The sequence below is a fragment of the Candoia aspera genome, chromosome 5 (assembly GCF_035149785.1).
Source record: "Candoia aspera isolate rCanAsp1 chromosome 5, rCanAsp1.hap2, whole genome shotgun sequence".
In the NCBI taxonomy this organism is placed as follows: Eukaryota; Metazoa; Chordata; class Lepidosauria; order Squamata; family Boidae; genus Candoia; species Candoia aspera.
Window position 1 is genome coordinate 62,211,418 of NC_086157.1, and position 6,220 is coordinate 62,217,637.

Below are 6,220 nucleotides of genomic sequence, written 5' to 3' on the forward strand. Positions count from 1 at the left end.
AAAAAAAAAATAGGAATTTTCTGCCACCCTCTGAAAGACTGTTGTTGTTCAGTCACTCAGTCATGTCCAATTCTTCATGACCAAAAGGACAAGATTTCAGAAGAATTATCTGTCAGTAACTGTTTCTTTGAGTTTTTGGAAGTGCATGTTTGTTTCATCAATTATAGCACTGAGCCACTTTGTCTTCTGATGGCTTCTTTTCAATTGCCTTCAGCTTTCCTATCATTAATATATTCTCTAGTGATTATTGCCTTCACTTCATGTGTCCAAATACTTTTGCTTCATTATGAATGTTTCCACTGAAGATTCTGGTTTCACTCCATTTTTTCTTAAAGAATTTGTTCTTGCAGTTCAAGGTACTATATTCTCAAAAATTGTCTCCAGTTTCACAATTCCAAAGCATCATTTTTTCTTCATTCTGCCTTTCTCATCATCCAGCTTTCACAGTGATAAGTTACAATTGGAAAAAATACAGTCTTAACAATATGTAGCTTTGTTATCAATATGACATCCTGCACTTCAAATACTGTATTTTGTCTATGCCTTCAATAAAGAAGCAGACATCTCTTTATTCCATGAACGCAGTCACCATCCCTGTAGATGTTTGAGTCTAGGAAGATAAAGTCTGTTATTTCAACTTCTTCTCTGATTCTTGGCATGGAGTTAGCACTACCTATGGACAGAATCTTGATTTTTTTAAAAATATTGAGCAACAGCCTGGCTTTTGCACTCTCTTTTTTCACTTTGAACAAGAGATTCCTTATGTCTTCCTCACTTCCAGCCATCAAAGTGATATCATCAGCATATCTGTTATTGATGCATTGATACTTCTCTCACTAATTTTAATTCCAATTTCTATTTCTTCTAGTTCAGCATTTTTCATTATATATTCCACATGTAAGTTAAATAAATACAGTGAAAGTATATAAACTTGGTGCATTCTTAAATAAATCTCTTGTCTTTTCCATTCAGTCCTTTTACTCAATTTCTTTGCATTGCTTACTTAAATATAAATCTCTGCCACTTCATGTTCTCTAGAACTCAGATTTTGTTGAGCAAATTTTCCTACATACATATATACATACGTTTTTTATTCTGGTCACTGACCAGAATATAACTTTCAACAGCAGATGGAACAGAATAATACAGTTTGTGATTAGTTCATTTATATGATCAAAGTATACCTAGTTTTGCAGAGAGAGTAACAAAATTTGTCCACTGTAGAAACTAAATCATACTGGTCTGATAATAACAACTGTATATAGAATAAATTGGGGTTGCCTGGGTACTTTATTATTTGGGAAGTAATAAAATAGGCCCTTGAATCCTTATTAAAAAATGCAGGACATGGACTATGATTTTGAGAGATCCTTCTCTACATGGGCACAACCTTAGCTTATATGGATTTATTTATTTATTTATTGCATCTGCAAATTTTTCCCTTTGTTGCTTTTGCTTTATCCTTACCCCGGCTATATAAGCAGACAGCCATTTAACCTTCTTTTCCATTTCAGGATATTTTTCTTTGCATCATCTTTAACGATGTAACAAATTTTATTTCCAGTTTCTTTAGACATTCTGTTTATCACTCTAACCTACTTCATCTATTCTTCACCACATAATCATATTGAATATTGCTTTGATCATATATTGTCGATCTGATTTTTTCCTCTAGTTTAAGTTGTAATTTTAGGTGTTCATAATCTAAGTTGTGGTCAACAGCAGGTCTTGTTATTGCTGACAGATCAGAGCTTCCATCTTTGTTTGCAATGTTTGTAGTTTATTTGATTTTGGGATTGTGTGTCCAGTGAAGACCATGTATAGAGTAATCTTTTAGGTTATATTTGCTAAAAGCATTACATCTTTTTTGGCAGAACTCTATTTGTCTCCTGCTTCATTTCCTATACCAAGGCCAAATGTTCCCATTATTCCAGAAGCTATTTTATTTCCAACTTTAGCATTCCAATGTCCTGTAATTACTATGGCACCTTTTTTGGAGTTGTGTCAGTAAGATGTTGCAGGTCACAATAGAATTGTTCAGCTTCCACTTCCTTTGTATCTGTGGTTAGAACATACACATACAGTAGATCATTGTAACAGAGATTAGCTAGCCTTCAACTTGAATTAAGATCACCTATTTTGGGGGAACTGTATCCAAGCATTTGCACATATTTATTTAGTTATTTACAAATTTATATAACAAAAAACCTACCCAGGAAACTGGGTGGCAAACAGAAATTTTAAAAAGTCACCCCAAATTTACAAATCTTCTTCTTTTTAATGAAGAAACATTTACATACTTCTGTTAATAATGACTACTTGCTTTTTTCCCATGATTTTCTTGTCTGCAGTAAAGGATATGATGTACCTCTGATGGGAAGTGGCTCATTCCAATAGATTTCAGTTCCTTAATTCCTACAATGTTAATGCACAGCCTTGGTATTTCTGCCTGAACAACATCAAGTCTGCCTTGATTCATAGTTCTGGAATTCTACTTACCAATAATATATTTGCTTTTGCAACATCAAACTGTCCTTTTGCCTCTGGGCATATCACACCTAGAAGTCCATTCAGTTTTAATGATATAACAGTAAAATTATCAATACTACTTGCCCCCTACTTTTCCCTGGTTGACTGTTCAATACCTTCCAGCATGGAGGGTGGCTCATTTCCCAGTATCAAGATGACATTGCCTTGGCTCTAACTGTCCATTTAGTTTTCTTGACTGAATCCTGGTGTGGCTGCTATTTCCTTTTCCAGGGGAGAAAGATACTTAGGTTACAAAAGTGCTGTCTGATAAAAATTGGAGGGGGGAAATTCCCCATGATCCAATTTATGAGTGGAGACCACACAATCTGTTTGATCCAGGTTTATTTGAACAGCACTGGGGACAGACCACAAGGTTCTGCCTACTGAAGGAAGGTACAAACAACCTTTATATTGTGTTATAATAAATGCTGACCAGTTATATTGTCAAATGCCAATCATAACATGGGTTAGATTTTCTGCTTACAGTGAGATAAGCAGAATAATGGAGTGAAGGTCAGCACTAGTCAGTTTTTGTGATTAGTCACTTCATAGTTCCCATTTAAAAATGCAAGTGCTGATTTAAGATAACTCGTGAGCCAGCATCTGCAAATGCTCCATTGTGCTTACCTGAATTCAGGGGCCTTGGTAGTTTAGAGGCCTTGGTTTGGGTATTTGTTTTGCTCCTTCAATATATGATATGCCTTCACTTTTGTATAGCTTCTACATGCTCTTCATTTATATAAATGCAGCTTAGCAGACATTACGTCCCTCTCCTCCTCCCTTTTACTGAAATCAGAGAATCAGTGGGGTTTTCTTTTAATATATGCCTTAATTCCTTCCTCACATTTCTAGTTAAAGAACATAAATTTCTCAAAAAGCATTTGTTCTCTGTAGGAATTTATTTTCTCATAAAAATAATAAATCAAAATCAAAACTATTTTCTTCCCAAAGAAGAGGGTAGCTGCATGAAGTTGCTGTCACAGAAAAGGAAAGGTGCACAGGTTCTCAGACCAAATGCCTTGCTAAACTGGCTTTAGCTTAGTCATTTAGCATGCTCAATGATATGCAGTGAAATATAGGAGCTGTGAGCAGGGAAATAATACCAAATACAGGTATGATTTGTGCAATGCACTAAAATTGCAGGGTGTGCTTTTGGGAAAGATGTCCTCCCCCCACCCTCACCCCCAGCATGCATTCTGTCTTTCAAGCCCTAAAAGCAAGCAGGTAGCATCCCGTGTTGAAGCACTGCAGGAACGGTCTTCTCTTAAGCCTAAGTATGTCAAGTTGTATGTCTAGTAAAAAGTATATGCTTAATAATGAGTGAGAGGAACCTGGTTAAAGCAAAACTTGACATCGACTCCTCCATCTAAGCCCTTAAGAAGTGTCCTTGCCTGCAGGATGTAGCAAATTTTGCTTTGTGGTTTAGGTTAGCAGTTGACAGCAGTCAAGGCGATTCTATATCTTGATTATATTGCTTTTGGATGCCATCGCCACACAGAGACTGCTTTTGATGCCTGTATATTCTCATATGCTCCAGCTACAGAAAATCCTTCTGCTGGCTTCCCTAATGAGTCTTTAAACTTCCCTGGATTTGGTCTAACCACATTTAAAATTCCTTTACAGAAAGCTTTACTTATAGAGTACAGTAACATAATTCACACAGTGAGAAAGTTTTAGAAACTGCGGTTGCCCTGTAGCTTTATTTTACTGTTTGCATAAGTGATTCCAAAACTGATAAACCCTTACTTCCTTGAGCCACATGGCAGGTAGACCTGTGAAACAGAGATCATTTATGGTAATACTTCAGGAAATTGTTCCCAAAGAGTCTCTATCAATGAGTAATTAAGGTTCTTATCTCTTTACATGATCCAATACAACTGCTTCCTTCTATATTGGGTCATCAAATGGAAATGTTTGCTTCAAGTACAGCAGGGTGTTCTGATAAAATACACTGATTTCAGCATGGAACTTGGCAGTTGAAGATGATCAGACAAGATTCACCTGCTTGATCAGCTGCAGTGCAGCAAAACATAGGAGCAAGACTCTTTGATCTGACATCACTTGGGGATGTCAGCAGACTAGTATATCATTTTAAGTTTAACCAATGGATTAGTAAAGAATATAATGGGATACAAACTGTTCTTGAACTGAGACTTAACTCTATATAGTGATCATATAATTCCTACACTGAGCCCTTGAATATCTTTTGCTTTTTTTATTCTCTCAGGTTCCAGCTGACCTTTGTTTCAGTTTCTGGCAGTTTTGTGGAACAGGGTCATTCTCATAACTATAGCGAAATGTGAAATTCAAAATGAAATTGCCATCCTAAATATTTAGGAAAGAATCCTAAGACATGCTTAACTATCAAGTTGCAGTATATCTGAGTACATTTCCTAGAATTTCATTAAAAAAGTAGCATCTTCTCTTTTCTCTTGGCACCTTTTTTTGCCAGGATGTTTTGGCACTTTTTTTTTTTGCCAATAATGATGATAGAAGATCACCTGAAAAATCACATGGCCCAAAGGAAAGAGACTTTGCCTCATATTTTAAAATTAAAAATGCTAAATAATGTTTGGAGCCATCATCACAAATTGCTCCCATCACTTCGTTTCTCCAATAGATGCTTCAGAACTCCATTGTGCTTGCCAAAAACTAACAGTTCTCTAGATTGAGTTCTGAATTAGGGAAATGTTTTTCAAAAGTCTTTGCAATATTTTAGCATCTGCATAATCCATTGTGGGCATGTGCAGAAAGTGAGTCCTAACTGAAAGTTTAGGATCTTTAAAAGTACTTGGAAGGAATTGTCATCTTTATCAGCACTGCCATTTTTACTCAGTGAAAGTGATTTTTAAAATACCCCACATTATGATCATTGTTCTTTTTTCCAGTGTGGATGGGCTTTTGTTTATCTGCATGCAGTTTCTGAACTCTGATGTTCTCTGGAAACATGCTGCCTACCAATTTACTGAAAATGTCTTTATTTTATTGTATTTTATTATTTATATTTCTTCACCGCCCATCTCGTACAGCAACGGCTCTTTGCAGTGGATGGCCAGAGGAGGGATACTTAATGGAGGGTGATGAGAAAGGTCTTGACCCTCCTGGTTCCACCTTGTAGTTCGGCCTCCTCCTGTCCACACGCAGCTTCTGGTTATCGGTTTTGTAGCACTGTCACTGCCACCACCCATCTTCTTGGAGGAAGGCAATACTTTGACCAGGTTCCTCCCCTTAATGCAAGTTAGATGGGGCATTCACAGCCTGAGCATCTTACTCATACATGAACTGGGAATAATATGTGCTTCTGACTGGGAATAATAACAGGAATTATGAAAAAGGAAAAGCAAATCTGCAGCAACCTCTCCCGCTCCTTTGAGGTGTGTTGCCCGAGAACATCAACCTATCTCCTTTTAAGTGGATGAAAACAAAAGTATCAATCTTAAGATTTAAAAATCATTTTTATTAAAAGTGAGCCCAAGGGAAAAGAAAACTTTCCTTTAGCTTGCATAGCTAAACAATTATAGTTGGATGTAATTAGGCATTTAGCACAGATAAAAATACAAACAGCATCTCAAACAATTGTACCATTCACTACAGTCATTCACAGCAAATTCTCTTGCAGTGATTAACCCGACATCCCACCTCCAAATGTTCCCTGCTCTGCCTGTCACTGCACTGTATAAAGCTCATCAGC